The sequence below is a fragment of the Saimiri boliviensis genome, chromosome 1 (genome assembly GCF_048565385.1).
Source record: "Saimiri boliviensis isolate mSaiBol1 chromosome 1, mSaiBol1.pri, whole genome shotgun sequence".
NCBI lineage: Eukaryota > Metazoa > Chordata > Mammalia > Primates > Cebidae > Saimiri > Saimiri boliviensis.
This window is the reverse complement of record NC_133449.1, coordinates 250,787,402-250,809,325: the sequence shown is the minus strand read 5'-3', so window position 1 is coordinate 250,809,325 and position 21,924 is coordinate 250,787,402.

Here is a 21,924-nt window from a genome sequence, read left to right as displayed (position 1 = left end):
CAGGAGAAAAAAGCTGAGCTTTCTCTTCTCCTCCTCCCGACAGGTATGCTCCAAAGATGAGGCCTCGTTAATTCTGTGGTCCTGTCAGTTTCTAATATTTCTAAAATGTTCTCAGATACTCAGGCAAGCACAGACCAATGAACGAATGTTAATACAAAAGGCCAAGTTTTACAGGATTCTAAAGACATTCAGGCGAAGACTAGGTGTAAACAGAATTTATTCTAATTACTATTATTATTTTTATTATTTTAATCAGATAGGTCTTTCCAGGACATGCAAGCTTAGCTTTTGAGTTGGTCATAAACCTTTGGGCATTTTTTCTAGTCCTTGTAATAGCAACAATGAGAGATTAAACTAGAAAATAAATCTACAAATGAGTAGCTATCTTATAATTAGTAAGCACTCTCCTTCATATAAAAGTCCATGCCAGTCTCTAATAGCCACCCTCTGTACTCACCGGGAGCCTTTCATCTGAGATGCTCAAAGTACTTCTTGCTAATACCAGTGCCAATTCTCTCAAAATTTCTGTAAGTCAGGGAACTAGAATTCCCATTCATGAGGCATACTGACTGTTGCTGACATCTAAGCCCTTCTGTCTTCATCTTATGTAGTTATAGGTGGTGCTCCTGCCCCAGGTCACTGTGCATCCCCAGCCCAAGGAAGAGGAGAATGGATTCTATCAAGGCAGGAAATTCTGGTTGTAGCCACATGGGAGACAATGGGACAGAAAGGAAGCTCCCATCATTGGAGTTAGACCTTACTACAAACCCTGGCTCCTATGTTTCAGCAAATTAGCTACACCCTCCAAGCTTCAGCTTTCTTATCTATAATCAAGAATGTGGCCGGGTATAGTGGTTTATGTCTGTAATCCCAGCACTGGGGAGGCTGAGGCATAAGGACTGCTTGAGGCCGGGAGTTTGAGACCAGCCCGGGCAGTGTGACCCCATCTTTACACACAAAAAAATTTTTAAGTTATCTGGGTATGGTGGTGCACACCTGTCATCCTAGCTGCTCGGGAGGCTGAGGCAGTAAGATCCCTTGTGTCCAGGAGTTCAAGGTTACAGTGAGCTATGATCATGTCACTGCACTCCAGCCTGGGCAATGAGTGAGACCCTGGTGAAAAAAAATAATAATAAAATAATGTAACATAATAGTATGGTTCTTGACACATTAGGCATTCAATAAATACTTGCTTGGGGTATAAAGCCATATCAGCTTTCATATCCTTAATTTCACTCTATCTTTGGAACTAAGCAATATTATATCTGGTTAATACTTGGTTGAAGGTCTGAGTGGAAATACTGCTCCTAGTAGGCACTCAATAAATCCTAGTGGAATTGCCTTGTGTTGTAAGAAGTCTATATCCAATGTTCATGCCACCCAGCCAACTTGAGTTTTCCGTAAGAACAAATCCAATATTATCTCAAGTAAATTCTAATCCCTGGGTTTGAAAGATTTTTTTTTAAGTGCAATTGTAATCCTTCCTCTTCAGCATACCTGGGTTGATTTTCCAAATCCCATCCTGCTCTGCATTCATAACCAATGGAGAACACTGTTATGAATTGTATCACTTTCTTAAATACCAGTAAAAAATGATTAGTTATAGGGATTTGTTGACAGGATTTCTTACGTAGAATTATCTAGTGTAAATATTAATGTATAGATTATACTTTGTGCATTTGTTTGAATTATTTTTAGAAGGCAAATGGTTTAGTCCTTTCAGATATTTGAAAACAAAATAATATGCTATAGATTATAAATAGCACATTTTTTCATACATCCAACAAAAACCCACCCACATCATTCGTCAATCAAAAGCTATGAAGTCACAAAGAACCCCCATTTTCTGCATCTGAAAATTAAAAAAACAATTGATAAACTTATTTGGAAGGCCATGATAATAATACCACATTTACTCAGAATTTATTGTCTAACCTCAGCCAGTTCAAAATATTGAATTATCTGAAAAGTAAGAGGTTGCAGAAGGGAAGTGTCAGAGCAGACAAAATAGACATTAAAATATTAAACATTTAATATTTTAAATTGTGAATTTCATTGATAACAGAGCTTTTAGAATATCACTCAGAGGTAAGTGCTCTTACTTCGTCCACAATGCTAACAAGTTTTTCATTCAATTTTGCCCTTTGTTGGTGGATGAAAATCAGCAAATCAGAAATGTGCAGACATTAGACAGAAGTTCTTCTGGGTGTCAGCCCATAAGCCAAGAAATCAGCTGCTTTTGGCATAACTATTTGGCACTTTAGCAGATATTAAAGGAGAGAAAAGTAATAGCAATTGTTCTTGCCTTCCCCACCTTACACCTAGGTTGGGAGTAGAAAAGAGCTACACACAGGAAACAATGAGAGAACAAATAAACTGTGCAATACTGGCCATGTGCACTAAAATAACGCAGACAGGGAGACATCAGCATGGAAGACAGTGTAAGAGACTTCACTGAGACCAAATCTTCTGAAAAATTGTAAATTACAGCAAGCTCTCTGTCTTAAAGACAAAAAACATCTGAAAAGTCATATCTTGAAATCATTGTGGGAGACATTTCTATTTGGCCCTAAGGCCAATTTTGAGACAATTACATTTTTGCTTGACCAGGTGGTAAGGCATTTAAGAGTAGGGACCTGCCAGCATCCCTTCTTCTGTCCTCCAGAGCACATAACTGTGCTGTGTACAGAAAAGTCACTCTGTAAACATCTGTCAAATTGAATTTCCAAGTCAGGGCATGTTACTATATTCTGTTAATTATTACATTAAAACCTAAACACGTGGTAAATTTAGAAGAGATACGGGAAAAAATGCAAAACCAGCTAAGCGCTCAAATGGACTAGGGAATACCTAAAATATTGGGGAGAAAAGAAAAGATTTGCTCAGAAGAGATGAACAGGAAGTTTTAGGAAACTTCAAGTACCTAAAACCCTGGGATGATTTCTTTGCACATACCTGGAAAACCAAATAAGGGAAAATCAACTTAAGGGGTAGAAGGAGAGATTTCAATATCAAGGTATTTGAATGTATTCTTGAATAAAATTATATTTTTTAATGTTTTCTTTCATATGGTTCTGCGAACCATATGAAATATAGCATAGAGTCACGGGATCAGTGACATGTTCAGTATCCCTGGGCTGAATGACCTGTGTAAGGCCCACTCCCCCACCCCACCCCACCAGCCCTGCCAACCCGCAAGAGCCCTGAGACCTTCTAAGAAGGGGCTCCTTCTCCATGAGGTTCACGCAGATTATACCTGGAATCAGGATTCTGAACAAACCCTTCATGAACCACTCTGCTCAAGACCCAGGTTGGGAAAGAGGCCCATCTGTCTGCTAGAATGAGTGGAAAACAGTGATGGTAAAGGCATGAGCCAAAGGTTCTGAAGGTGGGCAAACGTACACACACAAGACTCACTGCCTGCCTCCTTGGATACAGACAGATGCTGGCTTGGTGTGATTTAAGGACCACCAAGATAATTCCCCAAATCTCTTTCCCACCAACAAGAAAAACAAGCAATTCAGTAAGAAAGAGGACTGTGCCAGGCCTGGGGAGGCCCAAGTCCAAATCTTTGTTCCATGTTATCTTGATCTAGTTTCTTTGCTTTTCTGGGACTCGCTTTCCTCATCGATAAAATGGGATAATGTCATCATAATATACCAAGCTGTTCTGAGGACTAAGTGAGATTATGTATTAAGTGCCTGGTACAATAGGAGCCACACAATACAGGCTCATTCTGTGATAGCTGCTGTTCTGCAACAGCAGGGAGCTGCTTTTGGCCTAACCATCGCTGGGTTGTCACTATCACCCTTTTGTAAGTGAAAGTATAGCAAGGAGTTGCTCAGCATACGCATAGATAAATATACAGGTAAGTTAACTTCTGTTGCTTAGAACTGAAAATCTTAACAGGAAAATCCTCAGCTTGCTTTGTCAACCTAGGGAAGGAATTTGACCAGGGAAGCATCAAAGAGGGTGCTTCCGAGAAAGTTAAATCACTGCAGCAGAATTTGAGGTATAAAATGAAGCACTGGAAAAAACGGATGCCTTTATTGCTCCATATAATGGAAGTCAGAGGTTCTGCACATACATCAAAGAATATTTTAAGAGTAACAGTGGTTCACTTGGACACTTGCAGGTAAAACCAAAGGTTTGAATCCATGCTGGCATAGAAGACACAAGAAAGGGAAGTCACAAATGACCTGTCAGGAGTACAGAATCTCATTCGCGGCAGGCAGTGGCCAGTGACATTCTTCAGCTTTCCTTGACGTTGCCCGCTGCTCCATCAGCTCCATTTGGTAGAAGAAGCTAACCACCAGACCCACATGGAGCTGTTGGGAATGAATGCCACACTGGGCAAGCAGGGCCCTGTGGTTCCACAGGGAGGCGAGAGTACCAGGACTGCTCAGTGAAGAAGATGGGCACAATGGGAACCAACCAAACCGCTGACTGAATGCCGCTGCCCAGAAATATAAGTGACAGAGGCTAAAATTGGAGTGGGACTCAGTGAACCTGCTTAGAGCTTTCTGGGGTACTCAGAGGAAAAATTATGCAAAGTGAGTTGGGCAAATTGACTGTAGGAACTACCCTGATTTAGCAAGTGCTAAGATAGGGGAGGAGTCTAGAGCAGAGAATGGAAAAAAACAGGCAAAGCAAGGCCCAGGGCTCGCTCAGGCTGCCTCACTCAGAGCTTCAGGAACTTGGATAGGAATACCAGTGGCAAGGCATACTCTAGTCCCCAGGATCTAGGGATTCAGTTCGAAAGCTTTCTCCCCTTTTTTTTTTGCACATAAATATAAAACAATGGCTGGCCACTAATGGTTGTGTCTCCCCCAGGTAAAACACAGACAACCAAAGCAATAAAGCTTCACCAGCCAGACATCAACTAATGATACATGTTCCAGGTAAGTGGTTATCTGCAAATCTGTCCTAGATCAAATAATTCTCTTTCTCTCTCTTTTGTTTTTTGGTCTGTAAACAGGCAGGAAAAATTGGGGTTTCCCAGTCATGCACACGTACTTACTGCTCAAATAAACAATCGACTGGAACTTTTTGGTGGCATGTGAGGCTTAGGATGTGATTTCCACGATCTAGTAAATCGTAAGTATGCAATAAGCATAGTAAATTTACAGTAGAGCCTATCTAAGTGAAGATGCTATTGCTAGAAGTATTTATTCAGATTTTCTAAAAATATTCGCTTGTGCTGTGTAAGAAAAATGTTGCACAGGATGCTAAAAGTGGCATAAAATATTAGCAAAAACCTACTCAGAGTGTACATTCTAGGAAAAATGACATGACTTCAAATAACGCTATAACCACTATAATCTGAGTATTTGTTATATGCAAAATGCTTTGTGTATATTGTTTACTTAATCCTCACAAGAGCCCTATGAAAGCGATTAAATTATTTTAATGTTATTGAAGTTCACAAAGATTGAATTACTCGCTAAATTCACATGGTCACATGGCAAAAAGGACATCTATTGTTTCTTCTATCTACATCTCCTCTTTTTGTTGTTATTGTTTTTGTTTTTCAATCGCAATCTCTTTCCTCTAAGGATCTGGTCTTCAATACCCTCCCGTGGCTAAGGCACGTGTGCATGCACACATGTACACGCACACGTCCACACACACACACACACAAGCGCACACACACACACACACAATGTGCTTCTATTGGGCCAATCATAGAACTCTTCTTTCCTCGTCATCTGATACAAATCAAACCAATCAGAGTTCTTCTTTAGTGTCTTCAAATTGGAACTAAGGTGAGAGAGTTCCTTCTTTCTGACCCTCTTGTGAAGTGAAGCTTGGACACATGAACTTTGGGGTTGCCAAAGTACATCTGTTGGTAGATGCTGGTCTGAGGAAAGAAAGCCAATACCAAGAAATAACTAGGAATATGAAATAAGAGACATCATAGATAGTGGTGTGCTGGTAAGCATGTAACAATCAGTTCTCCAAATGTAGTTCTGACACAAATGGTGGTTGGTAATTCTCTTCAGGTAAGATAAAGTAAATCAACAAAGACACATACTGGAGCTTGACTCACTTTTCAGTGATATGACTGTTTTGCCAAGTCAAATAATTGTTCTCAAAATCTGAAAGAGCGTATCAATTTTCAATGCTATTCACAATGTAAGGACTACAGATACAACACACTTCCAAGTTCATTGCATTTTCAACATTTTCTTCATCACTTTCTTAAGTCTAGAATCTAGACAATCAAAAAAACAAAAGATTAAGCCTTGGTTTTAAGCATTCATTCATTTCCATGGTTTAAATGCCTCCACTATGGCCATTTTCAAGCTTCCAAAATGACATCAGTACATACAGAGTTGGAAAGAGATGCATAATAGGACACCTCTGTACAGGGTTTCCACCATACCAAAACCACAGATAAAAGGAATCTCAAGGGTGTAGATAATAGCCAAATGCAGTAAAATAATGGAGAAGTAATGAGACTTTCGAATGTGTTACTTTTGTATTTAATATAATTTTTACTCATGAATTTATAGCATTTATTTTTTAATAATGTTCTATTTAGCAACTGGCTTACAAAATCCCTCAAAATCAAACAGTTGGCTCTCAAGAATTAGCATGAGCCAGGTTCAGCATCCCACAGGTTCCATTTATTCCTGAGAATAAATTTATTCCCACCCTGATTTCCAGAGCCTACAGATGCTCTAATTTGTTCAACCTATAGATAAAGTTGCTTGCAACCAAAAAATCTTAGCCAGTTTAAGAAGTCCCTCTTGACTAGAGTGGACAGGGAAGGCTTCATCAGAGAGGCAGGGCTAAAGCTCCCACCTCTGAACTTAACTTCAATTTTTGAAAAAACTGAAGAAATAGACATGCCTCCCACTTTAATAATCTTCAGCTCTGGAAAACCTGGCCATGCTGCGCCAGGGTCCCTTTAAATGTCTTCCCAGATGAAGAATGTTTAATCAGCTGAACAGAGCCTCCAAGCCCTGCAGAACCTGGGAGGATGTCAGCAACACACAGCCTTTCTCCCAAGAGTCTCGGCATCATTCTGTGAAACTGCACAGGGTGGAGCCCTGGCTTCTCCCTGGAGAGGAAGTAGCTGCAGGAATGCCAGATGTGGCATTCCCACAGCAGCTGGTGGAGGGGCCGTGTCTCCCAGCATGAGGAGCAGCCGCAGAGACCGAGCCCTGGAAGTTTGCCGTTTCACAGGCCAAGGAGAACTCAAGCTACTTGGGGCTTGAGGCAACACAGGCTGATAAATAGAGCACAGTTCGGATCCAATTCTCCCACACTGCCTTTGTTTCCTTCCACCAGTGTTTGGAAAACCTGTTTAAAGAGTTATTCCAAGTGTTTTTTCAAGCCTCTAATCTGTCTTCAAAAATATCCTGGAGGAGGAAGTGAAGATTGCTTGCTGCAAAAGACAAGGGTGGAATGGCCAGGAAAAGTCACTTCAGAACACCTAGATGAAAGCCACAAATGAGGGTGGGAGAGCCTGGACAGAAGCCAGCCAGGACTACTGCCCTGCCTGGCCTGCAGTTTTTAGACTAAAGGAGTAACTGCAGTCCTCTGCTCTGTGTGAAGGCCAGGGGTGGGGGATGCGGTGGAGGAGAAGTCGGGGTGGAGAGGCCGTAGAGGAAAAGGATGAGAGGGCTGGAGGTGGGGAAACGGGGGTGGGGGGGAGGGGGTGGAAAGTATACAGCTCATCTTAGATCTTGTTTAATGTATGGTTTCAGGCCAGTGAGGTCGGAGATGGACCTTCAGCCCTGCATCCAAAGTTGATTAAAATCCGGAAATTTTCCATAATTGGACCTCATTAATAAATTCCTCCGGGTTCCAGGAGGCTCTGTAGAGGTAAAACAAGGGTTTGGAAAGATGAGAGCAGCAGGAGGTTGTAAGATCCCAGACCGCGGAGTTAATTCCACTTAATCAGCCTGGAGAAACTCCACATCCACCAGGACTCACTGAGACCTCCCACCCTCTGCAGCAGGGCAGGGATTTTTCTCATTCACTTCTCCTTATTTTTTAACCCCTATTTCCAACATAATAACAAACTGCCCCACAAGTTAGGACTAATGCTCCTCTTCCCTCCAGAGGACACTCAGCAGCCTGGGGAGGGGAAGCTTCTACCTCCCAGCCTCCTCTCTTCATTTTGCCACCCACCGTCTCCCACCTCCCCCTGCTCCACCTGTTTCTTCACCTCCCACTTTTGAGAACATCTATTCTCAGTTGTTAGCTTGACCTCCAATTCACACATAATCTCTGTGATGTTTAATTTTATGTGTCAACTTGATTGGGCTAAAGGATGCCCAGATAGCTGGTAAAACACTATTTCTGGTTGTGTCTGTGAGAGTGTTTTTCCAAGAGATTAATATTTTAATTGGTAGACTGAGTAAAGAAGATCATCTTCACCAAAGTGGCCAGTCATCACCTAATCCATTGAGGACTGACTGTAACAAAAGGCTGAGGAAGGAAGAAGACGGTCTCTCCCTCCTGGTTCTTGAGCCTTTGAATGTGGACAGGGATTTATGTTAGTACGATGCCCTCCATGGCTTCTCACACCTTTGGGCTCAGACTGGAGCTACTCCACCAACTTTTCTGACTCTCTAGCTTATGTCCCACAATCATACGGCAGATTGTGGGTCATCTCAGCCTTCATAATTATAAGAACCAAATTCCATAATAAATCTCTTTCCATACATCCTATGAATTCTGTTTCTCTGCAGATTCTTAATACAATCCCAAACCTTGAATTGAGACCTTAGCATTATTAGCTCATTGCCATGCCAAATCTTTAGTGGTTAACAAGTGGCAGGCTTGTTTGGTTTGTAATGTATCTTTTCTCTTTATGCTAGCAAAAGGGAGCCTGAGCTGCGAAACACCCAACAATCAGATACTTCAGAAAAAAAGAAAGAAAGAAATAGAAATAAAGAGCCTGAGCAATGCCCAAACTGGGAGCCAACTCCACATAGGAGTGGGCCAGGGTCCAATGCAGGCTTTTGTCAGGGCTCCAAGTGGCTCATTCTCATAGCATCTATCTTTTGTGAATGTCTCCTTCCTTTCTTGAACATTTTAGTGAGGAGAATTACCCGGGAATACTATGTGGCATGGAAGGGGGATTGCAGTTCAACCTCCAGAACCATCCCCAAGAACCATCAACCTCATCCACATGCACACCAAGGGGGCTGGTCCTCAGCACCAGACTCACTCCCATCACGAGCAGTGTCTTCTATGAGATGTGACTTTTTTCACTTTGCAGGCTAGCTGGACCCCAGAGAAAAGGGAGTAGAGGAGGGAGATGGGAGAAAGGGTCAACTTGCCAATGACAGTGGGACCTGAGAAAGTAGTCATCCGAGATGTGCAGCCACCTCCTTACCACACCCTCGACCTACGCCCATCTCCACACCCCAATTTCAATCTGGGGAGCATGAGAGCAGGCTGCCTTCTTCACTTCCAACTTCGCCTCTCTTTTCCTATCTTCTTGCTAGAGTGCATTTGGAATGTTCCTTTCTCTTCACTCTTCACCATTCCCTGCTTTAACATCCCCTCATCCCATCCCAATACAGAAAATAAAAGGTTTCCTTGTGTTGCTCTCTTATGATTACAGAGAAATCTCAGGGGACCCAAAACTGACATGAACTGGCCCAGTTCTCTCTACCTACCTTGGGAAAGAAACCAGGAAACTTCAAAGTCCTTCCCCGGGGTTCCATTCCAACCATTTTACATTCTGAAAAAGTCAAAACTCTGGCGACAGGCCAGTGTGTAGGACTGAGGGAGGAATGAATAGGTATAGGTGGAGCTCAGTGGATTTTGAGAGTATTGAAACCACTCTGTATGATACTATAACGGTGGGTACATGTCATTACATAGATGGTCCTGGACTTACAATGTTTTGACTTTATAATGGTGTGAAACCATTGCAATTTCAATGCATTTTGAATTTCCAATTTTGATCTTTTCTGAAGCTAGTGACAGGGCTTATGAGATATTCAACACTTGATTATAAAATAGGCTTTGTGTGTTCGTGTTAGATGATTTTATGCAAATGTAGGATAATGTAAGTGTCCTGAGCATGTTTAAGGGAGGGTAGGTATATTAAATGCATTTTCAACTTACAATATTTTCAACTTATGGTGAGTTTATCTAGACATAGCCCCATCTGAGTCGAGGAGCATTCACACATTTGTCCAAGTCCATACAGTGCACAACACTGAGAATGAACCCTAATTAAACTATGGCTTTGAAGTGTTAAAGATGTGTCAATGTAGATCCTTCTCTTGTAACAGAAATGTACCACTCTGGTGGGGGATGCTGATAATGGGAGAAGCCATGCCTGTGTGGGGGCAGGAGGCATGTGGGAACTCTGTACCTTCCTCTCAAAAAAAGTGTTTTATGTGATAACAGATGATGCTTAATGAATGCTTGTTCTGTGCTAAATTTTAAAAAACCTAATTCTGACCCAAGAATTGGTATGGGCATCCCCCAAGAGGGAGGACGGTGCTGGGCATCATCTCTTACTTGCTACTTACAGCCTGGGCCACTTTTCACCGTGAACTGGGCTTTTCAGGGCTTGGCCAGGTTTCACCTGGAATTTCACCCTTAAAAAGTGAAGGATGAGGCCAGATGCGGTGGCTCATGCTTGTAATCCCAGCACTTTGGGAGGCTGAGGCGGCAGATCACAAGGTTAGGAGTTCGAGAACAGCCTGGCCAACACAGTGAAACCCCATCTCTACTAAAAGTACAAAAATCAGCTGGACGTGGTGGTGGAAGCCTGTAATCCCAACTACTCAAGAGGCTGAGGCAGGAGAATTGCTTGAACCCAGGCAGCAGAGGTTGCAGTGAGCCAAGATCGTGCCACTGCACTCCAGCCTGGGCAACAGAGCTAGACTCTGCCTCAAAAAAAAAAAAAAAAAAAAAGGGTGGATGAAGAGGGGGTTCATTTTTTACTCCACATATTTATAACTTGGAATTTTACAAGAATACCACCATGTCTTTCTTCTATAAAAATACGATAAAATAAATAGAACTTTCCAATATTACTTAGTTAAGCCTCTGATTTCAATTATAAACCAGATGTCTGCTTGAACCATTCTGCTGTCGCGGATCCATTGCACTTGGTCTGCACTCCGCTTCTGATGCCTAAGATGAGTGAATCCCCTTCCTGTGATTTTCTTGCCTTTATTCCTCTTCATCCTCTGCTTTGGCCTTGCTGCCTCAATGTAGCCCCGTACCAGCGTGTCATAAACTCCATCCCCTTCTCTGTGTGTGCAAGAAACCCAGGCTCACTCAGTTTTTCATGAGCCTGGTAACTCCATGGGGAATTACGAGAAGGCATCGCGGGGTTGCATCCCCAGCACCCTTGGGGAGTACACTCCGTTCCCTCTCCCTGCCTGCCTTCCTCGACAGCCCCACCAGAACTCTCATGAATCCATTTCTTTCCATCTTCTTCCAAAGTAACAGAAGCGAACTCTAGTGGACTGAAACTAAAAGGGAAACGATGTTAGGATGAGAGGGTCTCAGGAAATCCAGATGGACCGTAAGATCCGCAGAACCCTGGCGTCTCTGGGCCTCGCCTCTCTATGAAATGGAGACGGCTGTGCGTGTGGGATGCTCTCTGTACCTGAAGCGTCCAGTTTGCCGTGGGTTCTCGGGAAATATTGATTCTCTTCTTCCCTTACGTAGGCCCGTGACTCCATGAGAATGATCTTTCTACAACATCATGTGGCCATGCCGCTTCCTTGCTTAAAACCCTTCCGTGGCTCCTCAGCTAGGAGCAGCAAGTCCTCCATCTGCAGGGTTCTCTCGGCAGTTGTCTTTCTCTGCTTCTTCATCCATGCAGTGGGCTGTCGCTTTCCCTTAGCATCCAAGTGTCCAGCTACACAGAAAGAAAACTGGCTCCTCAGAACCCTAACCCCGAGTTCCTGGAAAGCAGCGTCAGCCTGGCCCTTGTCTAACCATCTCAACCAGGAGGAAAGGGGTCTTGGCGCAGTGAGTCACGCGAAAGGGGAACGAGCCACAGCCAGGCCTGTGCGGGCGTGATGGCAATCTCGCGGATGGCTAAGGAAAATTCCTCTGAAGATTTGATATTTGGGTATAGTTTCCAAAAGGGCATTTGTTTTGTTTTCATTGAAGGAAAACAAAGCACAGACTTTGAAATTAGATCCATTTGGTTTTGAATCTCTGCTTGGTCACTTAATAATAACTGAGCAGTGTTGAGAAAGCCACTAAATCCCTCTGGTCCTCAATGTCCTCATGTATGAGATGGAGATGGCTGCCATTCACAGGGTGGCCGTGGGTGTCGGATGCTCTCTTTAACTGAAGTTTGTGGTGCGTTCTTGGGAAGTATTGATTCTCTTTTTCCTTTACAGAGGTCCTTGACACCGTGAGAGTGATCTTTCTACAACACCATGTGGCCATGCCACTCCCTTGCTTAAAACCCTTCTGGGGCTCCTCATATTCGTCAGCATAAAGTCCTAGCTCCTCAAGATAACATAAAAAGCCCTGGAAGCGCTCTCTGCTGTCCTCTCCACTCACTCCCCACATTCCTGTGCCCCCACCATGGAAACGACTGTTCCCAGCACCCCTCGTGCCCTCTCTCCTTCCCTGTTCCTCTTTCTCACACCGACTCCCCAGCCTTGTCTGCCAATGTCTACTCCTTCCTGGGGTCTGTTTACTCAGGAAAATCCTCCTCAGCCATCACTTCCATCCACAGTGTTGTACTAAGAGTCCCTTCCAGATGCTCCTGGTTAGAACCCTCCTCGGTGTCCCTGAGAACCAGCTCAGGCAGTGAGAATACCCTCAGAAACTCTGCTCTGCAAGGCAGTCCAGTCCACTGCTATCTTCTAGAAGGTTCTACCACTCCCATCCCAACTGGAAATAGAGCCAAAAATGCCTCTCCATAATTTTCACCCAATGACCTTGGATTTCACTATAGAACAACCCTCAAATTACCTGGAGCTTGACTCTTACTACCACAAATCTATCCTTCCATTCCTTTTACTGCACCTCAAGAGACGTGGTCCAGTGAACATCCATTATCCTGTAATATTCTCTGATTTTTCAGTATTCTTCTCAAATCCTGGTGCTCTTAGGTGAGTTCAACCACTACCTCCCTCATCATGGATCCTACAGACCTAGGCAGCCTCAGACTGAGGGGCTTTTTTAATCCAGGTGAGCCAACCTGCCTAGGTCCTGTGAGCTTCTGGTCAACCATGGCCCCTCTTAGCCCTTAGCATACGACCTGCTGTAGTGCCAGGTCCTATCTGTCCCCACTCGCAGACTTATGCAAGTGCCCAAAGTCACACAACAAGCCAAGACAGAAACTAGGAGATATCTCAAGATTTATAATCTCTTGTCTAGCATGGTTTAGCAATTCATTTGTCTACAATTCTTTGAATTCATGGCCTTATATATGTTAATAATAGTAAGTATGGCTAATGCATATTGAAGGTTTACTCTGTGCCAGGTTAGGCTAAGAAATATACGTGAGTTTTCTCATTTAAGCCTCACAAGTCCTTAAGAGTTTTACAGATGAGGAAACTGAAGTTTAGGGAGATTAAGAAATGTAATCCACTAGCTTAATAGAATGAAAGCTTTAGTTAGACATCCAATCAGTAAGGTCTCAGAGCATATTAAATACGATAGCTGTGAACGCCCATATTTCTTTTCTAAAAATAGGAATCTCCTAATTTTAAACCCTCCAGTGACCGGACTTGACTTCAGTTAAACACAGAGGAAGATAACTACACCAATCAGGTGAAGTCTGGGGGTACAGAGTACTAGCGAGCCCGCAGGGCACAGTCTTCTCAAGTGTTCTCTTAGGCATGGACAGGCCCTTCCTAACGAGACGTTCAGGAGTCCTAGAGCTTTTGCCTCACTCACTCACCCAGTTTCTAACCCTGAACGTGGTGTGAGAAAAGGTCTTACAGCCTTGAAAAGCTTCTGTAGACATTTGCTGTCTCTCTTACATTTACATAACAAGGCTCATCTCTGACTAATTAATTTGATGACCTCCAGTCAATCTGGTGTCAGAACTTCAAATTGTGGTAAACCCTTATTTATTTATTGAACACAGTTGCTTAAAACCCTTTTGGGGCCCCTCATGTCCCTCAGCATAAAGTCCTAGCTCCTCGAGGCAACATAAAAAGCCCTGAGAGTGCTCTCTCTCATAAAAAGCCCCGAAAGTCAGTAATAATTTCTTTTTACAGCTAAGCCATGAAATGAGAAATTGGCATTGGGTTAGGTCGGTTCCCAGGTGAAAGGGTGCTCATAAGCCTAGTGGCTTTCTGGTAACACTGATCCACCCAGGACTGGCGGCTCAAGATGTTCTTGGTCACGTCCCTTCCCTTGTAATCCCTGCACAGTGAACAGAGCTTTGTCCACCAAACCTTTCACCCAGTCCTGGAGCTCAGGAGGACGAGAAGCTGTCAGCCAATGTTCTGGACAAATGCTCCCCATGGAAATTTCTGCTAATTGAACTCAGATCTTGCCTTGCTTGTTCTGAAGCAGGATCAGAGATCCGACTGCTGACTGTGTGGCTTCCCAGAAGATTTGGAAACATGCTTGATGTGGGTATGGGATAGGGACAGGGGAATTCTTGTGGCCTGGGGGCAGAAGAGGGCTCCAAAGACAACACTAGGGCTTGGCAAAACCCAAGAACACCATGCCAAGACCTTTTCCCTTCACTTTTAAGCCCATTTGCATTTGAAAGGGAACTTAGTCCTCATTTCAGGAGTAAGTACACATCAGTCATTAGTGTACAGTGGCAGTAGCACTGGGGTCTCATATATAGAAGGCCCCACCCCTTTTTTTCCTATTCAATTTCTTCTTATCCACCAGAATCCAGTTAATTTCCACCAGGAATTCTCCATCAAGTCTAGCTCACAGCAACTACTAGCCTATGACAACGTAATACTTGTTGCTAGAAAGATATCCCTTGACATGTGCAGCCTATGGCATCTCTTGAAATTTTCAAACCATGTGTATTTATACATATATACGGACGTGCATATTACAACGTTTCATGCACTTACTCGAAAACTGTTTACTGATAACCTACTGCTGCCAGACCCTGAGCTGGGGACTAGGGATATGATGGAGAAAAAGGTAAGCAAGGTCTTGACCCTTGCAGACCTCACTGTGGGGAACTGTGTGACTCGGTGACTGTACCCACAGGATTTTAATTTATGGAGGTGACTAAGTGATGACACAAAGAGCCTGATGCTATTGAAAGAAGATATTTCTCACTTACATTGCCCCAGAGAGGGCACAGAACACCACACAAGGCCACCTAGGGAGCACAGGTTTTGGTCAGGAGGAGGAAGCAGAGCAAGGAGGGGAAAGGCTAGGCTGGAGCTTTCACTGGGGTTTCTGCAGGAAAGCTAAAACTGGGTAGAGTCAACAGTGTAAGATTGGCTATTCCACATCATTCTGGCAGACTTTGGGCTCTAGCACTGGTCTCTAGTTGTCTGATACCTGGCCCTGGAATGAATTAGGGCAGATAAATACTGGATTTGCATATGGGAGTTCAAGGGGCTACTGAGGGTATAGGCACTATTGATCTATTCGTCAGTTTGCCAATGAAAAGCAAGCCCTTGGCAATCTGTAAGACAAACCCTAGCAGGGTCAGTCTCTCCCTGAACAGCAAAATTTTTAAGATGTCAAAACATCATAAAATGCAAAACATGTTTAAAAACCTGCTTAATACACTGTATCCATCAGGGTTCAGAATGGACAACAGAGCCTACTCTAGACGTTTGAAACCAAAGGGATTTAGTGTAGGAACAGAATGTTCACAAAATTACTGAAAGCGCTGAAGAGGAAATCAGGGTCCACCAATGGATAATTTATTTCAAGGGCATACAGTTCTAACTTGCATCTGGAAGGAGCAAAGACGCTGCTGCTACCAATACTGCTGCCCTTCAAAAGTAACATATCCTCACAAAGCGGGTGACTGGACGTGGAATACTGGTCTACCTGCCGCAATGGACTCGACCATCTATAGAGCCTTGCTTAGCAGGAAGATGGTAGAGTCATCGGTGTACAGTGGTAGTAGCACTGGGGACTCATACTTAGAATGCCCCCCTCCCTTCTTTTCCTATCCCGTTTCTTCTTATCCAGCAGAACCCAGTTTATTTCCACCATGATTTCTCCATCAAGTCTAGCTCACGGTAACTAACAACCTATGACAATGTACTTGTTGGATATCCAACGTTACATGTATTTCTGAGTTTTGCGAGTGGAGGAAGGAGCAGACAACTGTGGCTGCAGATGTTTATTTTCACACAGTCTAACACAAAAATGAAATACGTGATAAACACACAACACTGAACTGCCTCTCTGTCCTACAACTGATAGATCTTTATGCCAGAAGGTTGTCCAGCTGACATGTCTATTTTAGGCGGGAGTGGTCTGTCTGTCTCACACTTTTTTCAGCTGAAAACTCTCTACTCTTCTTTGAAGATACAGCTCAAGCACTGCCTCCTTTGTGAGGCCTTTTTCTTCTTCCTGCTAAGAACTGGCCACTCCCTCTTTTATTCTCCCCATGGAAGCAGAGGCAGACTCTCATCACAGCGCCCACCATACTTCTTTGCTCTTACACCAATGTCTCTCTGCTTGACTGTGAGATGCTTCAAGGCATTCCATGGCATGCAGTAGACACAGAATAAATGACCTTTGGGTGAATGGGAAAGGCTGAGGCTCTCACCACAGACCCAAGATGCAGGTAGGGATTCCAATAGAGCCTGCTACACAGTCCAGTCATAGAGGAGCTGAGTGGGTGAGCCCTGTTTTCAATAAGGCTAAAATCTCAGACAGTGTTAAGACATCTTAGCTCTGGTACTGTTTGGGGCAAAACACTGTAACAAATAATTAAATAAGAGTAGCCTGAGCAGGGATTAGGAAGCAGAAGAAAGTTTAATATCGTGCATAACTCAGGTAGTTTCAGTTGCAACTAACAGAAACACAACTCAAATAAGACAAAGGAATTAAAAAAGAATATACTGACCAACATAACTGAGAGGTCAGGGTGCTAGCTTCAGGTATACCTGGGTCCAATCTGTACCCTATGTCATCAGGGGTCTGTCACTTCAGCTCAGTTTTCCTCTTTAGCCTGTATTCTCACACTGACTCTCCCCATGTGGTAGCAAAAATAATTATTTTTTCTTTTACTTTTCTCACACTGTACCCATTCATCAATCTCAGTAGAAATAGAGTCACTTTCTAAATACTTCCAGCAAAATATTTCAGGATTGACTCTGACTTAGACCAGTCTGGTTCCAAGTACCCCTCATCCAAGCCAGAAGAATAAAAGGTGCAGGCTTCCATTGGCAGGTGCTGTGTTAACCCCTGAAACAGGGGGCTCCATGGGTCAGACCAGCTGCACCAAAGCCCATGGGCTGAGTATGGAAGGAGGTGGCCCTCACAGGAAAATCGAGGTGGTGTTACCAGAAAGAGGCGTGTAAACGGTGGACATGGAAAACAACAGCTGTTTCTGGCAGTGGTTAACTAGTATTTTGCTATCTCCAAAGCCTCATTCTCATTTTGAAAGAGTCTTTCAACTACTCAAGAGCAACAGCAAAACTGCAGCCATTCTCAGGGTGCTTCTTGGATGGGCTGCCCACTGAGATTGGTACAAAACAAAAAAATTTGACATCATTTCTAAGTTTCAGTTGAGACTGGGGAGAGAAAGGAAAAACCCATCAGTTTCGGGTCTTGAGTAGTAAAACGAGAGTGAGAGGGAAGCGGGGAAAACGCTTGGGATGTAAATGGAATGAACAACAGAAAATAATTAAAAAGGAAGTGGCTTCCTCTCGTTTGTCAGTCGGGCCTTGTGAGGAACAAGAGCGGTACCTTTTCTGGAGCCTCAGCTGCTCTGCTGCCTTTCCAGCCGCCTCCTTGGGAAGAATGAGGCCTTAACAACCAGCATGGTGTCAGGGCTGGCCTCCACCCAAGCCTGAACAGTGCCCCCATTGAGGGACCCCAGGGGCAGCCCTGGAAGCCTCTCCCTTCTCCTGCTCCCCTCAATGGGCTATTTGTGGGACTAACAAGGACTGGGAGACACACTGCCCGTCTCCTCGGCGGCCCCAACAGCTGCAGAATTCCGCAGGAACTCCACAGGGCCCCTGCACATCCCTGCAAAGACACCAACCAGAGGATGCTGGATTCAGAAAGGGGTCTCCAGGCACCTCCTGGATGAGGGAGAAAATACTGCAGTTCTTTCCTTCCTCCCAGGCCTTTCGCCCATCTCCTGGGACAGTGACTCTCCACCCCAAAAATGTTTGGTAGCCTGCCTTCCTGCAGCTTGGATACCCTCCCTGCTCTACCCTCCTTGCTGGCTGGGAGAGAAGAAAAAGGAGAAATAATCTTCTTCTAAAGCTACGAGTTCATGATTGCAGCCATGTCCAGATAGTTCATCTTCGTTGTCCACTTTCTCTGCTGAGATAAAGGGACCCAGAGTGGAAAGTGGTAGCTAAAAAATCCTCAATCACCAACCAAAGCTACTGTTCCCATTGATCTTTTAATCCCGCAACAACACAAAGGAGCAGTAACAGGCTGGGCATGGTGGCTCACACCTGTAATCCCAGCACTTTGGGAGGCTGAGGCAGGCAGATCACCAGAGGTCAGGAGTTCAAGACTAGCCTGGCCAACATGGTGAAACCCTGTCTCTACTAAAAATACAAAAAATTAGCCGGGTGCGTTGGTGAGCACCTGTATGTAATCCCAGCTACTCAGGGAGGCTGAGGCAGGAGCATCACTTGAACCAGGAGGCAAAGGTTGCAGTGAGCCAAGACCACACCACTGCACTCCAGCCTGGGCAACAAGAGCAAAATTCCATCTCAAAAAAAAAAAAAAAATTAAAAAAAATTAAAATAAAAAAAGGGTTGGGGGGAACAGTAACAGTCATGCATTCTATTTCTCCTGAGCCCGTTAGGTAACAATTATTAATTGCCTTGAGGAAGCAGACCAGCATACTGTCTAGAATAGACAGGTGAGGAAGAATCATCCTTGACTTTCTGCCCCTGTAGGATATAAAGGCTTGCTTGTATCTTTCCACTTAAGAGATGCAGATTGACCCCCCTGCCCACATCTCTCCTTCCAGGAGCTTATCGTTGCACATGAAAATCCCATTCTTGTGATATTCCACGTTTGTTGGTCCAAGCAAGTGTATTCTGCATGAATAGAAGCATGTCCATTTTGGTGGAAAATTGCTGAAGTGTAAGTACCTTTGGGCTCCAGACATCAGACTTTGTAAGTGATTAACATTAGGGTGCTATGTAGTTGATCCTGCCCTTCCCAGAGTGACAACTGGGATAAAACGGAGTGGGAACAGCCCCAGGAAAAACTTGTACCTACTTTGCAGTGAACAGAACCTGTAGGGGGATCTGGTACAACTTAAACGTTGTTCCCCCAACAAAGAAGGTTAGGATCTAACCTCATTCTTCAGGGTTAGGGGACTGTTTTCCATGCCAGTCCATTCTTCTTTTGAACAAATCTTACTCATTTTTAGATCATTGGAGATCCTTTCTTGTATCAGTTTCCATATTATTTCCCTTAAACATGCAGACATTCATCCTGGTCTTGCTCCAGTACTACATGCACTCTAATCCCATAAAATATTCAACCTTTCAGATGAATATTTCTATGCAGAAATCACTTATCCCTCCTCCTGAGCTTTTCCATTTGGGGCTAAATCATGGTTTTTGCAATTTCTGCAACAATTCCATATATGATACAGATACAGTTCCTGATTTTTAACCAGTTGGTTGACTGTCTCCAGACAAACTCTGTTTTTGTGGTTTTTGTTATTTGTCTTGGACCCAATTAAGCATATGGAACTCAGCTGAGGTTTGACCAGGGTTAAAATACAGACAGGTCATTGCCATCCTCTGTCAGAGGATTCTACTCCCATGAATGCACTCTAAGACTCGATGCTCATTACATTGCACCCAACTCTTACTGGGCTTCCTCGGTGATAAAACTCATGAGACTTTTCACATGAACTTTTGTTAAGCCAGTCAACTGGTTTTTTTTTTTTAACTGAAGATCTCATAATCATTTCTCATTTAACTTTATCCCCTTAGTTTCAGTTCATTGATCTAACATGTGGAGCTCTTTTAGGAATATTGATTCAGTTAGTAAACCCTCTCAAATTTATGTAATCTACAAACATCCAAATATGTCTTCTCTATTTTCATTCAAATTGTTGAAAGTGAAGACAAGACCAAAAAGCTCAGATATTCTAGAGCAAATGTCAGAGACATCATCATGTCCTGTTCAGAACCATGTTGATACAACAAAAGCAGATGCCAGACGCTGACGAGTTCAGTCCTGCTTCCCAGCACAGAGACACTTTACATAAAAGAATACCATATTTTTGAACATAAGAAAGTATTCCTATATTTTCCTTAAGTTGTTATTGGATAGAGGTGGTCAGTATTGCTTTTCATACTATGCACACATAGGATTCTATGGAGGCAGAAAGAACAGCCTTTTACTCTACCTTATGCATTAGGTAACAGGCCTCTGATCTCTAAAGAAGATTATTTTTTATTAAAGCAGCCTTCTTTCAAAGTCCTATGTTTCCTTTCTAAGAGAGTTTCCCAGATTACAGCTTATCCAATCAATATGACAATAAAAGACACATCAAAACTTCAGCCCTGTATTTTCCGAGGGTTCTCTAAATCCTGCCCAAAGAGGTGCTGTTTTCATTTCCCAAGAAAAATAGAACCACTCTATGAATTATTTGCAAAAACTAGCTGAAATTCCAAATTCAAGATCTAGCAAAGCAGATCTGATTACGAAGTTAAGACAGGTTTCAAGGCAGAAGCTCTCAGTTTGAATACAGAGACACCTTTTGGCAAAGTCATGTGAAAAATGCAAACACGTCTCAATCAAATGTTTCCCCTGAGCCACTTTCCAGCTTCGTGTCTAACAGAGGTTGAGTGTGAGCTGAAGAATGGTTTAAATAATAACATGAGAATAAATAAGTCACTTATTTGGAGATTCTAACAAGGGGGAAAAGTCGCTAAGAAAAAAGTCACAACTAAGTTTAGATTTTGAATTAGCTTCATCATGGGATGAGCAAGGAAAACCCAAGTAATTCTATTTCTTTTAGAGTTCAAGCCAACCAGAACATTAATTCCTTTCCGATAAGATTCTATTACAAATAAGTTGGATCATAGCTCACCTGACTGCATTTCAGCCTTATAAAAGAAGCCTTCCAGAAGGGATTAGCCTCTCTCTTTTCAAAACCCCTGCCATGTGTTCTTCTTGATTATTTTGCAGGAATTGTTCTGATAAAATATTCTTTCCCTCCTCCAGGTCCAATGCCCATCACCTTCTGACACAGTCAATCTTTCCCTCATAATATGTCCCCATTAATCCCTTCCTGTTTTCCCCTATTTGCTGTCAGAATGGCATAACAACTGAATCCTTCATGCTCGGGGGTCTCTCTTTTCTTCAGTATCCAAATGTAATTATTTGAACTGCAGGAAGTCTGGTGTCCATCTCAAGCTTCCAGAGGCTCTGCCATAGGAAGCTCCTGCTGGGTGGGTGCCAGTCGCTTACCTCCCAACCCCTGCTCCTGGCTCCTGCCAAGCTTCTCAGCCCTCTTGCTCACCCTCACAGTCCTCCTTTCTTTGCAGATACACTGTTTCCCTTCTTTCCACAAGGCACCACTAACATACAGCCATATCGTACAGGACTTACACTGAAGGTTTGGAAATTTGGGAAAGGCACCAATACAAAATTGGACTCAGCATCACTGTGGCTAATGTCTATCCATAAGGAGTCCCTTCCTGGCCAAGTTACTGTGCCTGCCCTCAGCAGGGGATCTCTGGCACGCTTTCTGTCCTCTCTGCCTCACTCACCCAGGGAAAACTCAGTCTTCTTTAACAGTAAGAGAGAAGAAGAAGAAAGAAAACAAAATAAATAAATGACCAAAAT